General features: G+C 40.6%; 1 protein-coding gene across 1 annotated transcript in view; it reads right to left on the reverse strand.

Moving 5' to 3' along the window:
• SLC39A10 (solute carrier family 39 member 10) overlaps positions 1-24,025 on the reverse strand; it is a 165,792-nt gene that overhangs the window by 126,149 nt on the left and 15,618 nt on the right. Inside the window, exon 2 of the mRNA XM_032292582.1 lies at positions 3,457-3,554. The gene's annotated coding sequence lies outside the window, so the exon portion shown is untranslated. The remainder of the gene's footprint in view (positions 1-3,456; positions 3,555-24,025) is intronic.

Raw genomic sequence — 24,025 nt, forward strand, 5'->3', positions numbered from 1 at the left:
TGAGAGAGCGGGTTGCAGAGTGACCAAGAGGACAAAGAGGAAATCAATGATCTGGGTTTCAAGTGGAGAATTAAAAGTTTGGCCTCAAGTTTACTTTCTATGTTGTTCAACAAGAGGGAGGACTGTGGGAGGAAGTGCCATCCAGGAATGAACGGTGTGCATTTGGTTGAACTTTCCTTTGTGTTCTTTCTGGGAAAAAACAACCGATTAATCTGTTGTAGATTGGGAGTAGAAGGATGAGAAGCCCTAGTGTTTATTTCTAGTGAAGCTCTTTAGAAATAATGTATGTGCTCTTCTTTTTTAAAAAGCAATTGCAAAACAAATCCTTGCCTTCATAGCCGCTTTTCTTTTTTCCAGGCTTTTTAGGCACACGATGAAGGTTTTTCTCCTATTCTCTCTCTGGACACTCCCCAGACGTGGGAGGTTATTTCAGACAGTAGAGGCTGTGGCTGGTGATGAATGTTTAGAAGGCTTCAGCTTGGGCCTTGAGCTTCACACTCTGGCATTCCTACCTCCTGTCTGAAGTTTTAACCACTAGCTCACTGTCTCATTCACCACTCAAAAGTGCTGCCAGTTACAGCTTGGCTGCATTTAGGAAATCGATTTAGAAATCCTAGACCAAAATGAATAGAGACAATAATGGACAATGCTAAACCTCAGCATTTCATTTAGATCATATGTATGGGGAAAGAGAATTAAAAACTAAAGCCTATGTATTAGGTGTTTAATATACATTACTACACTTAGCCCTCATGACACCTCTATAAGCTAAACATTATCTCCATTTTGTAAGTGGAAATCTCAGACTTCGAGGAACAAAAGTTGTCCAGGTATGATGACTCACGCCTGCAAGCCAAGCACTTTGGGAGGCTGAGGCGAGTGGATCACTTGAACCCAAGAGTTCTAGACCAGCCTGGTCAACATAGCAAAAAACCCATCTGTACAAAAAACACAAAAATTTAGCCAAGTGTGGTGGGCACACACCTGTAATTGCAGCTACTAGGGAGGCTGAGGTGAGAGGACCACTTGAGCCTGGGAAATTGGGGCTACAGTGAGTCAAGATTGCACCACTGCGCTCCAGCCTGGGTGACAGAGTGAGACCCTATCTCGAAAAATAAAATAAAAAATAAAGGAATAGGCCAGGTGTGGTGGCACACACCTGTACTCCCAGCACTTTGGGAAGCTGAGGATGGCGGATCACGAGATCAGGAGTTCAAGACCAGTATGGGCAACAAGGTGAAACTCCGTCTCTATTAAAAATACAAAAAAATTAGTCAGGCGTGGTGGTGGGCACTTGTAATCCCAGCTACTCGGGAGGCTGAGGTGGGAGAATCGCTTGAACCCAGGAGGTAGAGGTTGCAGTGAGCCGAGATTGTGCCACTGCACTCCAGCCTGGGTGACAGAGAGAGGCTCCGTCTCCAAAAATAAATAAATAAAAGAATAAATAAACAAAGGTACTAAATGTGAACAGCTAGGTTTCAAGCTCAGATTCACCTAACTCCAAAACCATTTTATTGTACTATTGCTCAGATAAGAGTCTTACTCAACACACACAGAGATAAATTGTTCTTTTATCCTATGACAGAACATGCGTGATATATTAAATCAGCTAAAATAAATGGTAACCACCTTGAGGGCAAAGATTGATTACTCTTCTTTTAGTGTAGCATAGAGCATGCCTTGATGTATTAGATGCATACTTCCAAATAGGTACACATGGGATAGATGTCGATTTTTAAAATAAATTACACACACACACACATACATACATTTTCTCAAAGCATGTATAAGCTTCTACATCACTGTTATGGATTCAACTATGCAAAAAATAAAATTTACATATTTAAGACAATGCAGTAAAAAGTGAAGTTCGTTAGAATGATAGTTGTTAATGCCAAACGATAACATAACCAAAAGAATTTTTAAAGCTGGGAACTGAATTACATTTGCTTGTCTTTCTCTTAAAGACAAATTGGTTAATATTTGTTATTCCAAAATTAACAAAAAAGCAAGAATAAAGCTTTTCATGGCATAACTAATCCTAAATACAGAATCACTTAAAAAAAAAAAAACCCATGCAAATACAAGATATTCTTATACAAGATGAAACCTCAATAAGCAGACTCAAATCCATCTGTTAGTAAATTGATACCCTCATGACCAGTTATTTACACCAAAAAATCCAAAAGCTGACTAAAAACTTTCTTTACTGGGATTCTCCCTCATTTTGTTATACTTTCTTTATGTGGAAGAAAAGCTCTGGAAAGGATTTAAATTCTCAATGCCTTATGTTTTCACAAAAGTTATAGCCTGCAATTAGTTTATTCGCTTTTAAATTAAATCATAATTTCTCACTCAAAGAATTGTACCTAAGCCTTTCATTTCTGTATTGTTAATGATTCTTTGTAGTTAAAGACATGCAAGATTCCAAGGTAGTGTGCTTTGTTATTTTCTTTTTACTATTAAAATTCTGAGTTTGCCTGAGGGTAACTCAGAATTTAAAATTATTTTGTAGAATAAAAAAGGCTTCTTTCAATAATGAAGGCTCATTTGGCTTTCCAGTAGAATTTTCCAGGTTTTCAGGTTTGTACTCGTTTTTCAGAATTATCTAAGGATGAGTTTGATTGTGGTTCTGAATCTACTCATAAGCAGTTAATCTCCACCCAAATATGTCGGGTTAGGTCCACTTTTGAGATTATAAGAAAAATAAAAATAACACCCAGTATTTCTTTCTTTCAAGACCCTGTCTTCATTACTTTGTTCATGAAATGTTATTGAGGTAAATAGACATTTCTGAAATGTTAATAATGTGTACCTATGCACTGTAAGTTTTTCCCTACATTATTCCAAAATGTTTCCTCTTACTGCTTACTTTTGGGATTCTCCTTTCAACATTTTTTAGAGTGGTCATTTTCAGTGAAAGTAATGTCTTATGTTGGCTAAATTTGGGGAGGGGACATCTCTTTTCAATGGTTTTGAGTTGGTTTTGCATACTATCTTTGGTCCACATTATGCTTCTTAAACCAATCTGTTTGGGCACATAAGTCTTCTTGTTCCTGCTTCTCCATTTTTAATGCTTGTCATTGTCTCAGTATTCTCTTAATTTTAAGTCACATTTTTTTTTTCTGTTCCTTTGTATGAATTAACATATTTCTTCCTTTTAATTGTTAGCCACTTCATTCTGATTTAAGGTCTTTAAAATTTACTTTTCGTCCCTCCCCATGGAGCCCCTGTTGATGTCAATTTAGTAACACACCAAAGATTTACTGAATGGCACACTCCCTGAATTTGACACTTCTGGTGTGTGGATGGGGGGCATTCTGTCACTCTTTGCTCTAACTCCAGTATGACTGAAGACATTGTGACCCAAAAATCAAATACTAAAAGAAATGTCCAACTGTCTAACCAATAATATATACTATACCATTTAACAAATGGTAAATAAATGAAACTTACCCTTTAAAGATTTCAATAGATGATATAGTATCTTTACTTCTTTATTTCAGTTCACTCCAACTCAGGTAACAATTATTGAAGCCTCTCAGGTCCAGGGGCTGTGGAGACCACAAACAGAAGGATAAAGCTAGTCCCTCCACCTAAATTTGCATTTGTTTAGATCAGCTAAGGCTTTCAAACACCAAGCTTTATATAAAGTGTTTTCCTGGAAGGGTGTGTAGTAACTGTTTTCTCCAGCCAGTGAGGATCTTAGCTTCCCTTACTTTTAAAGCTTTGGGTTGTTCTTCAGCTATTCTTTTTATGTTGAATATCCTCAGGGGATTATACCCACTTCTATATTTAATGTATTTTAATTCAGCCTTGTAATGATCTATATATATGCATTCATGAGCTCATCTTTCCCTTAGGACTTACACAGGTAGCAGAGATTACACTGGCATTTTTTACTACTTCCTGGCAATTGCAAGTCTGACTTCATAAACACTTCTATTTCTGTGCTTGCAACTGAAAGTTTCAGAGACACTGTGATTACTTGATTAAATAAATAAAACAAGGTCTTTTGGACTGATTTGTTTTACAACACCATGACTATAGCAAACTGGCAACGCACACAACACACAGTCTGGCTTTTTCTCTTCTTTAAATCATATCCCCACCCAACCAACCTCAACTTTTTTTCTTCCTATGAAAAATCACTTTGAAATCTTGCAGGGTTTGTATCACTTTCTCATAGCATGCATTATGTTCTACCCTGAGTATAATATTTCATGCTTCCTTTGTCGATCTTATTGGCCCTTGGACAAAAAATACATTTTGCATTTGAAGACAAAGAAAAGTATTTTTCTTCCCATTTCTTTCTTCTTTTGGCAAGGAAAGTGGGATGAGAGAGTGGGTGGGAGAGAAGCAATGCTGAAAACAGAAACCAGTGAACCCTGATACAACTGTATGAGATGGTCTGGAGGGATTCTTAACTGAAATAATATCAAATACCACCTCCTAACTCAAACAACTCAATAACAAGAAGACAATTAACCCAATCAAAAAACCGGCAAATGGACCTAAAAACATATTTCTCAAAAGAAAACAAGCAAATGGCCAACAGATACATAAAAAAAATACTCAGCATCATTAATCCTCAGGGAAACGCAAATTAAAACCACAATAAAATATCACCACACACCTGTTAGAATTGCTATTATCAAAAAGATGAAAGATAATAAGTGTTGGCAAGGGTGTGGAAAAAAGGGAACCCTAGTGTGCTGACGGTGGAAATGTAAATGAATACAGCCATGATGGAAAACGGTATAGAAGTTCCTCAGAAAACTGAAACTAAAATTGCCATGTGATTCAGCAATCCCACTACTGGGTGCATATTCAAAGAAAATGAAATCAATATGTAAAAGGGGTATCTGCATTCTCATGTTCATTGCAGCATATGTATATATGTACATATATATATATTTTTTTTTTCTTTTTTTTTTTTGAGACAAGGTCTCACTCTGTGGCCCAGGTTAGAGTGCAGTAGCACAATCATGGCTCACTACAGCCTGAACCTCCCCAGGCTCAGGTGATCCTCCTACCTCAGCCTCCCCAGTAGCTGAGACAACAGGTGCCACCATGCTTGCTAATTTTTATATTTTTCGTAGTAACAGCGTTTCACCATGTTGCCCAGGCTGGACTAGAACTCCTGACCTCAAATGATTGCCCGCCTCAGCCTCTCAAAGTGCTGGGATTACAGGTGTGAGCCACCACACCTGGCCAGTTAAATTCTAAACTGAAAAAAAAAAAGATAAACTCTACTGGTCAGGTGCAGTGGCTCACGCCTGTAATCCCAGCACTTTGGGAAGCCAAGGTGGGCAGATCACCAGGTCAGGAGTTCAAGACCAGCCTGGTCAATATGGTGAAACCCTGTCTCTACTAAAAATACAAAAATTAGCTGGGGATAGTGGTGGGTGCCTGTAGTCCCAGCTACTTGGGAGGTTAAGTAGGAGAATGGCTTGAACCTGAGAGGCAGAGGTTGCAGTGAGCCTAGATCGAGCCACTGCACTCCAGCCTGGGCAACAGAACAAGACTCTGTCTCAAAAGAAATAAATTAAAAAAAAAAAAAAAAGAGAGAAACTCCTCAATTTGAAAGACTAAGCATTGTTCCCTGCTGAACTATATAACCATACCCTGGTGTGCCTTGCTTAGAGTAAGAAACGGCCTACATCTGTCTGTGGGCTGTAATCATTATGCAGTAGCTATCTCTTTGCCTGAAATATGGTGAGTGAGCACCAATGAAGGGAGCAAAATACGGAAATGAATATGGAAGTAAAGATTTACTAGATTAGGTCACAGTCCAGAAAGACCGCATGTAGATGGGCCATTAGACAGAGGGTAAGCAAGTTGATCATAGGCGTTTGCATTATGAATCTCTTGCCTCATATCGCTTTGTTTAAAGTGAAGGCAATATAATGTTTAAGAGTGCATTAATTCAGGGTCTGAAACCAAAGCAAATACCTTACAAAGTAAAAAAGACCTGAAAAGATGAAAGAGTGCATTATTTGGGGTCAGATGGATCTGGGTTTGAGTCTTAGCATTGCCATTTATTGTGTTAGTTACATAACCACACACACAAACACCACCCTCCCATGCCCTCCAAGCCTGTTTCCTTATTTGTAAAATAGGATAATAATTAAACATACTTCATAGAGTACTTGTTGTGCAGGTTGGATGACTTACTGTATGTAAATGAAGTCCTTAGCACAGTGCCTGGTATTCTCAGTAGCTAAAAACAAACAATGAAGCATCAACTGCTCAGCAGCTTCTGGAAAAAGGTGACAGAATTGAAGACAGCCTGTGGTGCAGGAAATCAAATAGACTGTATCCCTCTGAACAAGGATGTCATGCATCCTCTGTCCTCTTGTTATTTTAGATTTTTTTTTTTTTTTTTGAGATGGAGTTTCACTTTTGTTGCCCAGGCTGGAGTGCAATGGCGCGGTCTCGGCTCACCGCAACCTCCGCCTCCTGGGTTCAGGCAATTCTCCTGCCTCAGCCTCCTGAGTAGCTGGGATTACAGGCACGAGCCACCATGCCCAGCTAATGTTTTGTATTTTTAGTAGAGACGGGGTTTCACCATGTTGACCAGGATGGTCTCGATCTCTTGACCTCGTGATCCACCCGCCTTGGCCTCCCAAAGTGCTAGGATTACAGGCTTGAGCCTCTGCACCTGGGTATTTTAGATTTTTTTTAGACTCCCCATCCTTGCCTTGGCCGGAGGCTGCTAAAGACCTTTCTTCATTTGACAAATATCTAGTAAGTGCCACCTCTGTGTCAAGGAGTTAGCTATGGGTTGGGAATATATTGGTGAACACCTCACATAAATATTTGAAAAGATGGTTAATAAAGAAGATAACCACACAAATACAAATGAGTGTCACTTGTGAGAAGAAAAATAACTAGGATTCCACTCTAGGTGGGTTGACAAAAGAAGACCTCTGTGAGGAAGGGAAATTTAAGCTGAGACAACCAAAGAGAAGAGCAGCCTTGGTTTTCTCCACACCTTATGGCTTTTCTCTGAAGAGCTTGTGATAATCAGCAGCCTTATCTGTCCTGTAACTTCCTTGTGCTTGCTGGCTACCATTCTCTAGAAGTAATATCAAGAAGTAGCACGCCACTGCACTCCAGCCTGGGCGATAGAGCGAGACTCTGTCTTAAAAAAAAAAAAAAAAAAAGGAGGCTGGCACTGAAGTGTCCTCCCAGAACAACCCAACACAGTGCCTGAGTATAGGCGATATAGAGAACCCATATTACTATAGCTGTGCATAATGATTTATAACCCATATATGTTTTTCTCTTTTTTTGAGGTGGAGTCTAGCTCTTGTTGCCCTGGCTGGAGTGCAACAGCACGATCTCAGCTCACTGTAACTTCCGCCTCCCAGGCTCAAGCCATTCTCCTGCCTCAGCCTTCCAAGTAGCTGGGATTACAGGCGCCCGACACCACACTCAGCTAATTTTTGTACTTTTAGTGGAGACGGGGTTTCACCATGTTGGCCAGGCTGGTCTCAAACTTCTGACCTTGGGTGATTCACTCACCTCGGCCTCCCAGAGTGCTGGGATTATAGGTGTAAGCCACCATGCCTGGCCTATAACTCTTTTTTTTTTTTTTTTTTTTTCTCCAGGAAATGTGTGTGTTTCCTCCTCTTGGAATCTTAAGGAAGATGGGGTCTGTGCTGGCTTTCTAGCTCAGTGGCATAGTGGGGGCACATCTGGCCAATGGAAGGATAGCCTGGGTGCTCCCTTGCCTGAGTCTTCACACAAGCCTTCACTGTTTCCAGCAAGGGCTCCTGCAAGAGGTACCTCTGTCTGGCAGTGACAGTCCTAAAACTATGACTAGTGGTCTCCTTCTCAGGTTCTCAAAATTGAACGGTTCTTGTTGGATTTGGAATGATTCTCCTGCATACCAGAGCAGAATCATTCTTCCTGATTACGTAAAACAAGACACAAAGAAGCCCTGTTGGGTGGTAGTAAGCAGTGGGAGTAACAAGAGAAGAAATAGGAGAGAAAAGTAGGTGACCATGAGCTAAAAACAACAGAATGTCAAGTGATTGTTGGCATACTCAGAGCAGTATATAATTAAAACGTTTCAGGAGGTAGAGGAAAGATTTTTTATAGAGAATCAAGTTAAGTTAGTTTCAGTACATTTAACAACAACAACAATCCACATACAATATTCTCTTGGCTAGCTTTCTTATATATTAAAACCTAGAATTATGCAGATACATTCTCAGGCTAAGACATGTTTTGGCCTAATTAAAAACATCTCAGACTAGCATGCAGGACTCTATGATTTTAAAGATAGCACTTATACTTAAGGCAAGAACTAGCAAAACTGGCCAGACTTGATTTCTAGCAAGGTTTTCTTAGAGGAAGTTAAGAAAGATAAAGAAGAAAAAGGTATTAGTCTCTTAGAGAATTGAAATGACAGCAGAGCTGAACACTAATAGTGTGCAAACTTAACCTGGATTAATTTTGATGCACCCATTAAGAAAAATAGAACCCTGGCCAGCTGCGGTGGCTGACACTTATAATCCCAGCACTTTGGGAGGCTGAGGCAGGTCGATCATCTGAGGTCAGGAGTTCAAAACCAGCCTGGCTAACATGGTAAAACCCCGTTTCTACTAAAAATACAAAAATTAGCTGGTTGTGGTGGCATATGCCTGTAATCCCAGCTACTTGGGGAGGCCGAGGCAGAAGAATCGCTTGAACCTGGGAGGTGGAGGTTGCAGTGAGCAGAGATCATGCCATTGCACCCCAGCCTGGGCAACAAGAGCAAGACTCCATCTCAAAAAAAAAAAGAAAACAAAGAAAAAAGAAAGCTATAATTCTCCTGCCACATTTGAAGACTGCACAAGTTACAACTCTAGTTATAAAATTCTAAATTGGTCACAATCCCAATCCAGAAATCATAATTTTTCTAGCAAGCTAATATATTTATAGTAATTTCCAGGATGTTGTAAAATTCTCAGAATAAAATTAGTATTTATTTGCTTGAATTTAAAAAGAAAAAACCATGAAATATAACTTTTAAGGGGATGGTGAGGCTACTCTAAAAAAACTGATATCTCTATTGCAAGTACTGCCATTTTTATTCCTGTGCCACAAACATGGCTGATAGCTCTTTTGCAAAGACTTATGCAAAGAAACAAAAGCTTTGTAAAGAGAGAGTGCAATAAGAAATTTGCAGTCATTCAAGAATGTACTTAGGATATAAAAACTTCAGTGCCATGCAGCCATAATAAAGAATGAGATCATGTCCTTTGCAGGGACTTGGATGAAGCTGGAAACCATCATTCTCAGCAAACTAACACAGGAACAGAAAACCAAACACATGTTCTCACTCATAAGTGGAAGTTGAGCAATGAGAACACATGGACACAAGGAGGGGAATATCACACACCAGGGCCTGTCAATGGGTAGGGGGCAAAGGGAGGGAGAGCATTAGGACAAATACCTAATGCATGCAGAGCTTAAAACCTAGATGACGGGTTGATAGGTGCAGCAAACCACCATGGCACATGTATACATATGTAACAAACCTGCACATTCTACACATGTATCCCAGAACTTAAAAAAGAAAAATCAGTGCCATCTCTCTCTCTTTTTTCTGGCCTCAGTCCCTACCCATCCTCAGCTGTTTATCATGAAATCAAATTTGTACTGACTTGTTGTATATATATTTGAGGTCTTTTTCTCTGGTATGTTTTATTTTAGGACAATATTGAAAGGCAGCAATCTCTTGAAGTTTAAATAATCAGAAAAAATGCAGTAAATGCTGCAGTGATAGACCTAGAAATGCAACCTACATGGCCTTTCAGCTTAATACGCACATGCAATTGCATGGGTGCTAGTGTAGATACACTAGTTAGATTAATTATTCAGCCAGCCTAATATTTAGAATTCTGGGCAAAGGTGAAAATGAAAATTATCATCATAATATAGATCATCCATTCATTCATTCATTCACACAACAAGTATTTGCAAAGAACCTACAGTTCTAGGTACTTGGGATGCAGCAGTGAACAAACTGTATCAATACTATCAAACAACTTGAACTAAATGACATATATAGAACAGCCCATCCAAAAATAGCAATTCACATTTTTTTTCATTATAAATGAAACATTCAAGAAATTACATAAAATTTGGACTTAAATATATATCAATAAATTTGTAAGAATTTAAAATTTAAATTCCTGGCCATAATGGAAGGAAATTATGGGGTTCAAGAGATGTTAGCCCAAAATACGATACCTTGACATTTGAGAAAACAGCAGAAGCTGAGGCAGGTCATAAGACTGTCATTACAAGGACCCTCACTAGCTAAGTTCTCCCAGTTTATTAACATTAGTTCCTACCCCTTTTGTCCTCCCATCTCACTTTCACACAACTGTCCACTTTCATCAAACCTAAGCATAAAAATATACAGGTTTCCCTGTTTCCTCATTTCCGTAATGAATGTGCTCATGTCAGCCAACTTGAAATAAGTGTGTATGCTTTTCTTGTTAATGTCTTTTATTTTATTTTGTTTTTGGAAACAGGCTGGAGTGCAGCAGCACAATCATGGCTCACTATAGCCTTGACCTTTTGGGCTCAAGCAATCCTCCCACCTCAGCCTCCTGAGTAGCTGGGACTATAGGCATGCATCACCATTTATTTTTTGTAGAGACAGGGTCTTTACAGCCCAGGCTGGTTTCAAAGGATCCTCTGCCTTGCCAACACACCTGGCTGTTAATGTCTTTTTTATAGGGGTCTCTGCTATGAACTTAGCAATGGATAAGAAATCTTTTCTTCTCCACAGAAAAAGGTATCAATAATTTTTAAGATACATGGAAAATCCTCACATATTTGAGTTAAGCAACACACTTCTAAATAGCACATAATACGAAAATCTTTTGATGTGAATACAAATTTAAAATACAACATATTGGGCCTAGTGTGGTCACTTACATCTGTAATCCTAGCGCTTTTGGAGGCCAAGGTGGGTGGATCTTGGATCACTTGAGCCCAGGAGTTCCAGACAAACCTGGGCAACATAGTGAAACTCCGTCTCTACAAAAAAAATAGCTGGGTGTTTGTGGTGCTCCCTGAGCTGTCTTTCCTGCGCCAAGATGCTTCAAAGTATTACTAAAAATATGTGGATCCCCATGAAGCCCTACTATACCCAAGTTTACTAAGAGATTTGGATAAAAGTAACGCTGTGGAAGCTATAGCACCTGCTTGTGATCATCATTAACCAGCTTTACTTGGAGTACACGTGAAAGAAGACGTCAGTCTGCCTGTAAATTTGAGCAAGCTGTGTTAGATGGGGCTCCTGGAACATCACTGCACACTTGTATGAGTACTGTTTACTTCATGGCATGAATAAATGGATCTGTGAGGTGCTCTGCTAAAAAAAAAAAAAAATTAGCTGGGCATGGTGGCAGCAGCCTGTAGCCCCAGCTATGTGGGAAGTGGAGATAGGATTGCTTACACCTGGGAAATCAATGTAGTGAGCTGTGATCACACCACTGCAGTCCAGCCTAGGTGATAGAGCAAGACCGTATCTCACAAAATAAATAAATAAATAAATAAAAGTTACTGAATGCTGCCAAAGCAGTGTTTGGTGAGAAATTCGTAACATTAAATGCTTATGTTAGAAGAGAATAAGTTTAAAACAAATGCACTAAGCTTTCACATTAAGCAACCAGAACAAATTAAACTTAAGGTAAACAGAAGGATGAAAAACAATAAAGATTAGAAAATAATGAATCAGAAAATGGATCATAATAATAGAAGTTGCAAAAAAATGCTGTATACATGACCAAAAACTCCAATCTAATCAAGAGTAAAATTCGTTTTCGACATGTTGCTAAATTGATTTCTCGCATGCTAAGAAAATCTATAAAATCCTACCATTTCTTTTGAAAGAGGATGTTTGAAAGCAGCAGCATATTCATATTTAAAAGTGAAGTAACATGGTTACCAAAGAAAACAGAATGGAAGAAGCAAACAGAAAAAAAAAGGAAAAAACTTAGTCTTTGTTGATTGGTAAAAACATTTAAGAGAATAAGAAAAATAAACCAAAAGAAATAATACTGTTCAAAAGTCAAAAAGAAAGACATATATAAATCAAGAGGGAAAAAAGCTTTAATGTCCTAATCAGGAGGCAAAAATAGAGAAAAAAAAAAGTCCAGCCAGATGGACAGGGCTCTGTGGGCAGCATTACTGCTGGATTTGTGGCTGCCAAGTAGTGTAGGCCATTCCCAGAAATTGGGTTCTATATTATAAGAATTTAGTATCTAGAGATGTGACATTAATTAAATCGCAGTTTTTGCAACAAGCCCTATATTCAGAGGAGTCCCTCTAGCTTCTGCAGAACACACTGCCAGCCACCATATGCATAGTTGAGGGGAATTTCTTCCATTTCAGGATGACAGCTGCATCCCTCTCTTTGGCAATTAGACTTTTAACTCTTTGGGGAATGAAGATTCTTTGCAGATATGCAACGATTATCCTAACTTGCCTTGTACTACTTTACTGCTGCTTCGCACTGGCCCTGCTGATCTGCTGGTCAGTTCTGCTACTCGTGTCTGATGAAGCTACTGTAAAAGATGGAAGACATTGGGAAGCCCAGTGTGTTGACTTAGGACATTTCATTTTCTCTTTAAAAGCAGGTATCTGCACTTTGGGAGGCTGAGGTGGGTGGATCACCTGAGGTCAGGAGTTCGAGACCAGCCTGACCAATATGGTGAAACCCCATCTTTTAAAAAAAAAAAAAGCAGGTATCCTTGTAATCTACACCCATCATACCATAATTTTTCCTTCTATTTCTGTAACTTGTTAAAAGGCACCATGTATTGGATGATTTTTCATATCAAATGACTTTGATAGATGCTCATTCCTGCTGTCTTACATATTTAAGGACAAAAGATTCTGAGAAGTTACAACCTTGGAAGAATGTTGTTCATGCCTAATCAAAATGAGCACATTCTTGAAAATGCTACAGAGTGTGCACAGAAGTAATTCTGATGCAATGAAATATTTTCCCCAACAGTTAATGAGGAAAGTGAGATTTCTCAGAAGCACTGGCAGCTTGTGCGGAATGGCACAGAGATGAGGATTGATCCTTTACCTATATCTGCATCCAGTGGGACCGAACAGCCCACAGCACTCGTGGGCAATGGATATCGAAAGGGTTATGTGTGCAAGAGGTGGAGCCAAATGCAGGGCTGTAAGAGTCTGTTAAACTCAGTTCCAGGAGCCTCATTTCACAGAAGGACTGTGACACCGATGCTGAAGCCATCAACTAACTCCACTGTTACCAAGGTTGCTACCCAAAGAATGCTTTAAAGGGGCTAAAGAGCCAAGCCATCCAATATTTTGGCTATATTGCTCAACTTAAATGTGTTCTGTCTAAGGTCATTGCATTCAGCCGAGATGTTGTGACTAGTTTGTGTGAGGTTATAGCACATTCTCATAATTTCATGCTGCCTTGGCACCCATTTTAAGTTGGGCTTTCTCATACCAGAAGCAGGGCTTCCTCATCCTTGACAGTTTTCAGTCCTGTCTTTTCTTCCCAGTTCCTCAGTGTGGTTGATCCAGATGTCTTATCAGCCTCTTGCTGTCCACCTCCCTATTGTAGAGCTAGATACAACCTACATGACTCACCCCACTGACCCCCACACACTGCATGGACTTCACAGATATGCTTCAGTGGCCATCTTAGTCCACAAGTACCTCCGTGGAACTCGTGCCTGCTTGCTATAGACTCACCGATTAGAACAGCCCACTGGAAGGCCGGGCGCGGTGGCTCAAGCCTGTAATCCCAGCACTTTGGGAGGCCGAGGCGGGTGGATCACAAGGTCAAGAGATCAAGACCATCCTGGTCAACATGGTGAAACCCCGTCTCTACTAAAAATACAAAACATTAGCTGGGCATGGTGGTGCGTGCCTGTAATCCCAGCTACTCAGGAGGCTGAGGCAGAAGAATTGCCTGAACCCAGGAGGCGGAGGTTGCGGTGAGCCGAGATCATGCCATTGCACTCCAGCCTGGGTAGCATGAGTGAAACTCCGTCTCAAAAAAAAAAAAAAAAAAAAAAAAAAGAACAGCCCACTGGAAACCTGCTCAGGTAACACCTTGGACCCCAATAAAGGCTTTGGCCCACATGTCTTTTTCTCTCCCTCTCTATTCCTCTCCATCAAGCATGTGTGTCCTGGATGGGCCCCCACTTCGCATTTCCCCTTCTAGACGTGCAGCTTTCTTCTCTCTGAGACCTGTAAGTAATAAATTTCTGTATTTGTTGAGTGGTTTCCTCTGTGTCTCACCTGGCTGACACAGCTGAACCTAACTTCTTTCCTGGTCAGGGCTCTCTTAGAGATTGGCTCCCTTGCAGGAGTAAAGGGGGATACAGGTCAGATGAGAGTCACAAGTTTGTCTGCCAATATAAACAAGTTTCCTGTGAGAAGGACACCTGGTCAGAGGTTGGACACTTAGACGTTAGGCTGTCCACCATCATAAAGAAGTATCCTGTGAAAAGCACCCTGTAAACATCCATATCCACCTTTCCTGAAGCCCCATCAGGGCAGGGCTAGAATTCATAGTCACTCTCCAGAGAGTGACACCTCAAGACCAAATGAGAAGATACAACGAGACATGTCAATTAATTTGTTGTTCACAAGTTATAAAATTGGCACAAACGTTTGAAGTTTATTTAATACATACACAAAGGTGGATTCATAGCTTTCCTTATATTCATTTGCATTCTACAATCCTGAGTGTGAAATTAGGGGTTTCGATACAGCCAGGGATTCCTGGAATTGTGTATAATCTTGGGCATACTCAAGCAAGCATTTACCCGCTACCAACATCACCCAGTATGTGTATCAACAGGATAATTGAGAAGCACTCTGATAAAGCTGTCATACAATTGCAAATTCAATTGTTCTGGTTTTTTGTTTGTGTGTTTTTTTTATTTCCTAGGACCCAAGAAAAAGGACAGTACTCTTTAGGCTTTAATAGAAGAAATAGACTTAGCTAAATTAGATTTACAACTAGATTTTTAATTCCTTTGTTTAAAGGAAGTTGGTTATTATTTGCCCAGAAAGATATTCTTATGGCTTTTTCAGTTAATCAAAGGTGAATTAAGTCTCAAGAGACACACATCTAAATGCTTCCTTTCTTTTGTCATTTTCCCAGAACATTCAATCTCAGACAGTTTGATAAGGTCAGACGCTGAACTTGCACAGACTGATCTTTAATTCTTCTGGAAGAAAATCGCTGGGTAAGTGGCAGTGTCTTTAGAGTTTACTTATGGAGGAAAATAAGGCATTTTCCTTTCTGATAAAAAAGGACATCTATGAGCAAATATCACTGGAAAGTTTTCCATTGTTTCTGGAAGAGATTACTCTTGTTTTCTCCTTGATTATCTTATCTGCCTTCTTGTCAAACCTACCAAATCTGGTCTCCACCCTTTCAGTTTCTATATCAGGGCAATGAACTTGTATAAGAATAGCCTTCATTAGTGGAGTATTAATGTAATTTGATTAATGTTTTCTCTTTAGATAACTCAGGCTGTAACTTGGCAATAGTGGAGATAATGATTTAGATCGGTAAAGGGTCAGGTAATAAATATTTAGGTTTTGCTGGCCGGCCATGCAGTCTCTATGGCACTTACGCAATTCTGCCCTTGTCACACGGGCAGCCCTGGACAATGTGTAAACAAATGAGTGAGGCCGTGTTCCAATAAAACTCTACTTACAGCCGAAACTCAAATTCCATATAGTTTTTATATGCCAACCAATGTTCTTTTGATTTTTTTCAGCCACTGAAAAGTATACAAAATATTCTTAGCTTGCAAGCTGTAGAAAAACAGCCGATGGATGGGATTTGGTCTGTGGGAAGTAGTTTGCTGACATTTGACTTAAAGTCACACTAACCTACACTCTACCCTGTAATTGCTGTAATAAAAAGAAAGAAAGAAAACCAAGTCAAAATGCAATAAACTAAATCCAAATGATTAAATAGTAATCTGGGGTTTTCATATTGCACTGTTTGGATTGGTCCTCAGGAATCCCAAGGAGACTGTCCAAGGAGACTGCTTGAATTGCGGCTTTTAAAAATTTTCCTTAAGGGCCGGGCGCGGTGGCTCAAGCCTGTAATCCCAGCACTTTGGGAGGCCGAGGCGGGTGGATCATGAGGTCAAGAGATCGAGACCATCCTGGTCAACATGGTGAAACCGCGTCTCTACTAAAAATACAAAAAATTAGCTGGGCATGGTGGTGCATGCCTGTACTCCCAGCTACTCAGGAGGCCGAGGCAGGAGAATTGCCTGAACCCAGGAGGCGGAGGTTGCGGTGAGCCGAGATCGTGCCATTGCACTCCAGCCTGGGTAACATGAGTGAAACTCCGTCTCAAAAAAAAAAAAAAAAAAAAAAAAAAAAATTTTCCTTAAAGTACTAATCATTGGAATTGTTGGGCAGTCTAAGAGGTCATAGTTGTCATTAAACTGGCCTGCCGCAAATACAAAACTTCCTTCAAGTTCTGTGTTTTGTCTTAAATGTTGTTGTAAATTTTGCACTGTAGTCCACAATATATCCCCACCCCCAATTTTCTAAAAAAGCTAAAGAAAACATGTCTTAGGCCGGGCGCAGTGGCTCACGCCTGTAATCCCAGCACTTTGGGAGGCCGAGGCAGGTGGATCACGAGGTCAAGAGATCGAGACCATCCTGGTCAACATGGTGAAACCCCGTCTCTACTAAAACTACAAAAAACATTAGCTGGGCATGATGACGCGTGCCTGTAATCCCAGCGACTCAGGAGGCTGAGGCAGGAGAATTGCCTGAACCCAGGAGGCGGAGGTTGTGGTGAGCCGAGATTGCGCCATTGCACTCCAGCCTGGGTAGCAAGAGAGAAACTCTCTCTCTATCAAAAAAAAAAAAAAAAAAAAAAAGAAAAAAAGAAAACATGTCTTGTTTGTACAAATTCTTATGCTTATAGAGAGACATGGTACTCTAATCTGAAAAGCTAGAGGCAAGCTTAAAATTAAAATGAAGGTGAAAATCTAGTTGCAGGGTCCTATGCATTTAGTTAAATAGCTTCTACTAGAAATAATTGTTCTGAAAGTGAACTGCTGCAATGACACCCTTTTTAAATTTAGCTTTTCTGTAAAAGAGGAAAAGAAGTATATAGTGATTAATATATAGAAACAATGACTTCAGAATGAAAAGAATATAGAAAAACAGTAGGATCAAATGCACTGAACTGGAGTCTTCTAAAATACCAAGAAGTCAACAAAGAAGCTAATAGCAGATAGCTTCAATTCTTACAGAATGTGCATATTTAAATTACCAAATAGCTCCAATTTCTTTTGACTTGCAAGTTCTTTCTTTTAGCCCTGCAATCTGTGAGTCTTCTCCTACAGGCTTGGCAAGACTTACCAGTTGACTTTTTTCTGTTGTTTTTCTCCCAAGACACCTACTTTTTCAAAAATTCAAACCAAAATCTTACATCAGTTTTGATTCACTTCCAAAAGACTCTTTTGTTACTCGTGTGTGTGTGTGTGTGTGTGTGTGTGTGTGTGAGAGAGAGAGAGTGTGTGTGAGAGAGAGAGAGAGAGAGAGACAGGGAGGGTCTCCCTCTGTTTACTGGGCTGGTCTCGAACCCCTGGGCTCAAGCGATCCTTCTGCCTCAGCCTTCAGAGTAGGTGGTACTACAGATGCACACCACTGTGCCCCACTTCTCACCCTTTTGATGCAAGCAGCTGAGATCCTCTTTTAAGAACGTATCCCAAAATTGTTTCCTAAAGCTCACAACAGTCTTGTACCCTGGTGAGTTACCATGGCAACCCTCAGATTAGCTTCTGGAAAACAGTAACAAGGGTTTTATCCTATTTCCATCACTATATTACACAGCCCCATCCTGCCCTTTGAATCCTAACATGAGATCAGTGCTAATTTTTCTGCTTCAACTTCTTTTTTTTTGAAGAGGTTAGCCTCTCCTTGAAATGACTACAATCAAGGAAAGAAACTTTGCCAAAATACTGGAGTCAGCATTTTGCTTTAAAGGGTAGTTTTGACTTGGCTTTTGAGTTTTTTGTGTTAAATCCTTTTTCTTTTAACCGAATGGATGAGTAAGTTAAATCTAGAGTTATGTTTTACAATTTTGGGCACCCTACCTTCACGGATTTACAAATCAAGCCACGACCCATTAACTTTGGAATGTCCCTGCCTTAACTTGAGAAGAAGTTGGAATCTGACTGTATACATTGCTTATCCACAAGCCTTTAGTGCCTAAAGGAAGCAAGGCAAGGCATAGCAGAGGTAGAATAAAGACTATTGCCGGGCGCGGTGGCTCAAGCCTGTAATCCCAGCACTTTGGGAGGCCGAGGTGGGTGGATCACGAGGTCAAGAGCTCGAGACCATCCTGGTCAACACGGTGAAACCCTGTCTCTACTAAAACTACAAAAAATTAGCTGGGCATGGTGGCGCGTGCCTGTAATCCCAGCTACTCAGGAGGCTGAGGCAGGAGAATTGCCTGAACCCAGGAGGCGGAGGTTGCGGTGAGCCGAGATCGCGCCATTGCACTCCGGCCTGGGTAACAAGAGTGAAACTCCCCTCCGTCTAAAAAAAAAAAAAAAAGATCCTGACTATCCAGGTGTGGTGGCTTATGTCTAGAATTTTGGGAGGAGGTAGGAGGATCATTTGAGCCTAGGAGTTTGAGACCAGCACGAGCAACACAGTGAGACCTCATCTCCGCAAAATAAAAATAAAACAATTAGCCAGGCATGGTGGGGTGTACCTGTGGTCTCAGCTATGCAAGAGGCTGAGCTGGGAGGCTAAGCTGAGAGGATCACTTAAGCCCAGGAAGTTGGTTTTTTTTTTTTGAGCTGTGATTACACCTCGAGCTGTGTGTACTCGAGCCTGGGTGACAGAGCAAGACCCTGACTCAAAACAAAAAACAAAAAAGACTGATCTTGCTGAACCAGACAGCTTTGCAGACTCTGAACCTTGATTCTTTCTGATTTAATCTTTCTATTTCCTTCAATCCAAAAGTCACTTCCTCTTAGCAGCTGCACAAGAGACACAATCCCACTTACATGTCACAAGATTAAGAAGAATAGGGAGAAACTGTGCTGGTTTGGTAGGTTGCCAAACTTCCCTTTACTCTGAACTGTTACTCCTTATGCACAGCCTTTGATGCCAGGGTTTCTGCTCTAGGGTCTTCCTTGCCATCTGAGAGGCCTTGATCTTTCTCCTACACAATTCCAGAATATTCCTTTATTTATAAACACTATTGGTTTCCTTTGGTCTTATTTGTACACAAGCCAGGTTTCCAGACAAAAGCAAAGTCATGCCCTTCTCCCTTCTCCTCTCCCTGATGTTCCAATGCTTTAGTTGGCACACCTAGAAGTGTGCTGAGTGGTCAAGGCATTTGGCCAAAGGATAGTGAGCGAGAAATAGTTCATCTCTAAGCCAGGGATTTAGCCTTAATTTATTATTTTCATAAGGAAAAAAGAATAAAATGCTAATGTTGGCTCCTTTGAAAGGCTTTTAGAATTAGGTACCACATACCATAAGGTCTGGGCAGCCTACAAACATTGCATTTTATAGGTGTACATAGTAGTTTTTAAAAGGTGGAGATTCAAACAGTGCAAAATACCTCCTGGTCTGCAGGTATTGCAGCTGCAATCAAAGACCTGCTGACAGCGGCCTGACTTTACAGGCCATTGTTGCCCTTCAGGCCCTGCGTGTGGTGAGTGCTGGGTCTGAGGCTCACCCAGCCCTCTCTGCAGTTCTTGAAATCTCAATCTTAGAGTTTCACAGCAAATGATAGACTACTTATATCAAAGATGTGCTTCGAAGGGCCGGGCGCGGTGGCTCAAGCCTGTAATCCCAGCACTTTGGGAGGCCGAGGCGGGTGGATCACGAGGTCAAGAGATCGAGACCATCCTGGTCAACATGGTGAAACCCCGTCTCTACTAAAACTACAAAAAATTAGCTGGGCATGGTGGCACGTGCCTGTAATCCCAGCTATTCAGGAGGCTGAGGCAGGAGAATTGCCTGAACCCAGGAGGTGGAGATTGTGGTGAGCCGAGATCGCACCATTGCACTCCAGCCTGGGTAACGAGCGAAACTCCGTCTCAGAAAAAAAAAAAAAAAAAAAAAAAAAAAAAAAAAAAAAAGATGTGCTTCGCTTACCTGAGGTACCCTTATGAGAAATTCTACTACACACGTTTATTTCTGGATACAATTTCCTAAACTATGAACATTTCAGTGTTGGCCATAGAGAAATGAGAACTACTCCAGTTTGTGGTAATCAAAAAAGAGGAATATGGGAGGCTGGGGATGGAAAAGTAGTGTAATCACAGCTCAAAAAATCCTCAGTGTCCTGGGCTTAAGTGATCCTCTCAGCTTAGCCTCCCAGCAGCCTCTTGTATAGCTGAGACCACAGGTACACACCACCATGCCTGGCGAATTGTTTTATTTTTATTTTGTGGAGATGAGGTCTCACTATGTTGCTCATGCTGGTCTCAAAGAGTTGAAGAGGATTAGCAAAGAGAAAGGAAGCTGAGAGGGGGACATTCCAGGTCTCAGAGGTACATATGAATCGCATCCTAAGGAAAAAGGCAGCTGAGACTTGAGTGGATAATCTAATGGCCAAAGCGTCAGCGTGAGGTTAAGGAGAGAGTTTAAGACCAGATCAGCACAGGCTTTAGCCAGGACTGAGAAATATCTACTTGGCTACATACAGTAGGTCAAATAAAGACAATCTGAAATTGGTCCAGGTGTGGTGGTTCCTGCCTATAATCCCAGCTCTTTGAGAGACCGAGGTGGATATGCATGCCTGTAATTCCAGCTACTTGGGAAGGCTGAGTCTGGAGAATTGCTTCAACCGGGGAGGCAGAGGTTGCAGTGAGTGGAGATAGCACCATAGCCCTCCAGCCCGGGTGACAGAATGAGACTCTGTCTCAGAAAAAAAAATCTCAAATTAATTTTTTTAGTTATTAAAATTATTGTAAGACAAACAGCCTGAAGACTGAATCAAAGACAAAAGATGCAAACACTACCACCATCACCCACGACAAAAGAAGAAAAATAAAACAAAACTCTTCCAGATTTACATTACTGATGTGTTGCAGTTTTACTTAGTGTGCTCATTTCATTGCTTTGTTTTGGTGGCAAAATAATCATTAGGGTTTCTCTAAAGCTACTCTTGACCTTCATTGCCAGAATATTATTTCTTTTGGAGGTTTTACCTTCTAAATAACATACTTTAGGGCCGGGCGTGGTGGCTCACGCCTGTAATCCCAGCACTTTGGGAGACTGAGGCAGGTGGATCACCTGAGGTCAGGAGTTTAAGACCAGACTGGCCAACATGGTCAAACCCCATCTCTACTAAAAATACAAAAAAAAGTTAGCTTGGCATGGTGGTATGTACCTGTGGTCCCAGCTATTTAGGAGACTGAGACATGAGAATCTCTTGAACCCTAGAGGAGGAGGTTGCAGTGAGCAAAGATCGCACCATTGTATTCCAGCCTGGGTGACAGAGGGAGACTCTGTCTCAAAAAAAAATTATTTTTAATAAATAAAAATAAATAACATACTTAGTTTTTTTGTTTTTGTGTTTCCTTTTTCTTTCTTTTTTTTTTTTTTTTTAATTTCAAGGCGTTCAATATGAAATATAAATAACATACTTTCCAAGAGAGAAGTTTTCAGAAATCTAAACTTGGGATGGGCCTGCTGTACTGGGGAGCTGAGAATACTTCGAGCTGGAAGAGAGTTTGCACCAACAGGGTTAATTCACACTTCAGCCATTCCAACAGCCTGGAATCTGTGCTTCTATCCCAGAGACTGGACTGGACACCCCTCCCTGCCCCGAGTACACTTAGCAGTTGGCACTGACCTGAAATGCCTACTGTACTGTCTGGGCCTGTAAGTAATTTTCTTTTATTTTTAAAATTATACCCTGGCCACAGCTAATCTCAACATGCAACATATTAACTTTTTTTTTAAAGACTACAAAGCAATTCCAGTGGAGGATATATAATGTAAACCAGGATTTGAAATTGGAATTTTTTTACTAATTTTCGAGGTTCAATATTAGTTCTCCAGAAGGTATTAAGTACTATTTAATGACAGCAGCTCTGTATTGCACAATTTCTCTTTGTATTATTTTTCATTCTTCAACTTTTAAAGCCAGCATTGTGAAAACTGCACAAGCTTTTTAAATGTTTTAATGTGGTGCCTGGACGCGGTGGCTCACGCCTCTAATCCCAGCACTTTGGGAGGCTGAGGTGGGCAGATCAAGAGGTCAGAAGATCAAGACCATCCTGGCTAACATGCTGAAACCCCATCTCCACTAAAAATGCAAAAAATTAGCTGGCATGGTGGTACGTGCCTGTAGTCCCAGCTACTTGGGAGGCTGCAGCAGGAGAATCACTTGAAACCTGGAAGTGGAGGTTGCAGTGAACACCACTGCACTCCAGCCTGGGCCATAGAATGAGACTCCATCTCAAAACAAACAAACAAACAAACAAACAGAAAAGTTTTAATGTGCATACTTTACATTGTATGGAAATTTGTCTGCATTTATTGTCATCATCTCTTGTCCTTCCTAGTCTCTTTTTACAATCACTTAATATTATTCTGTTTCACCATTTCATAAAAGTATTTTGCAGTTTGAATCAGTGCTTCTAAATGACTTGTTTAGAATAGAATTTTTTAAATTTTTTTATTGTTTTTTTAATACAAAGATGAGGCTTCACCATGATGGCCAGGCTGGTCTTGAACTCCTGACCTCAGGTGATCCGCCCACCTTGGCCTCCCAAAGTGCTAGGATTACAGGCGTGAGCCACCGCAACCGGCAGAAAAAGTTTTTTTTGAGACAGGGTTTGGCTTTGCTGTCCAGGCTGGAATGCAGTGGTATGGTCATGGCTCTCTGCAACCTCTGCCTCCTGGGCTTAAGTGATCCTTCTGCCTCAGGTTCCCAAGTTGCTAGGACTACAGGCCTGCATACAGGTCTGCAGCACCACATACAGCTAATTTTTTTTTTTTTTTTTGGTACAGATGGGGTTTCACCATGTTGCCCAGTCTGGTTTTGAACTCCTGAGCTCAAGTGATCCAGCCTGTTTGGCCTCCCCAAGTGCTGGGACTACAGGTGTGAGTAGAAAAATTTTTAGTGTTTAGGCTATCCCCTGATTTTTCTGAATACATTGCCTCATCACATAATTTAGGATTTGGGGATTCATGATCACTTTAAAGACATACGGTCATGCTAGCAGTATATCTTTTTCATTACAATTTTATGTATTTTACTGATTCAATATTTTACCAGTTCCATTTTTTAATCAGCTTGAAAATCTTTGCTGAGCAAATGGCTTATTATTATAATTTTTTTTTTTTTTTTTTTTAAAAATTTACACAAAACTCAAAATATTTTAAAACTGTTAACCCAAAGACTCTAGTGTCTTATGGACTGTGCAAATTACTGTGATGTTATGAATCATCAGCATAGATATATGCACTACTATCTGTGACAAACATTATATATTTCACGCAGTAGGAGCTAAAACTTTTTTGTTATTGTTTCCTTTCTATCTGAATTGAAATGTTTATCAGAAAAGTTGCCTGTAATTTATCAGCACTTTGGGAGACTAAGGCGGGTGGATCCTTGAGGGAGGCCAGGAGTTCAAGACCGGCCTGGTAAACATAGTGAAACCCCATCTGTACTAAAAATACAAAAATTAGCTGGGCTTGGTGGCACATGCCTGTAGTCCCAGCTACTTGGGAGGCTTAGGCATGAGAATTGCTTGAACCTGACACATGGAGGTTGCAGTGAGCCAAGACTGTGCCACTGCACTCCAGCCTAGAGGACCGAGCAAGACAGTGTCTCAAAAAAAAAGGTTACCAGGAAAGTTAAAACAGACACAATTTTTTTTTTTTTTTTTTTTTTTTTTTTTGAGATGGAGTTTCGCTCTTGTTACCCAGGCTGGAGTGCAATGGCGCGATCTCGGCTCACCGCAACCTCCGCCTCCTGGGTTCAGGCAATTCT

This window comes from Sapajus apella, unplaced genomic scaffold (genome assembly GCF_009761245.1).
Source record: "Sapajus apella isolate SASKATOON/1434 unplaced genomic scaffold, GSC_monkey_1.0 scaffold28, whole genome shotgun sequence".
NCBI lineage: Eukaryota > Metazoa > Chordata > Mammalia > Primates > Cebidae > Sapajus > Sapajus apella.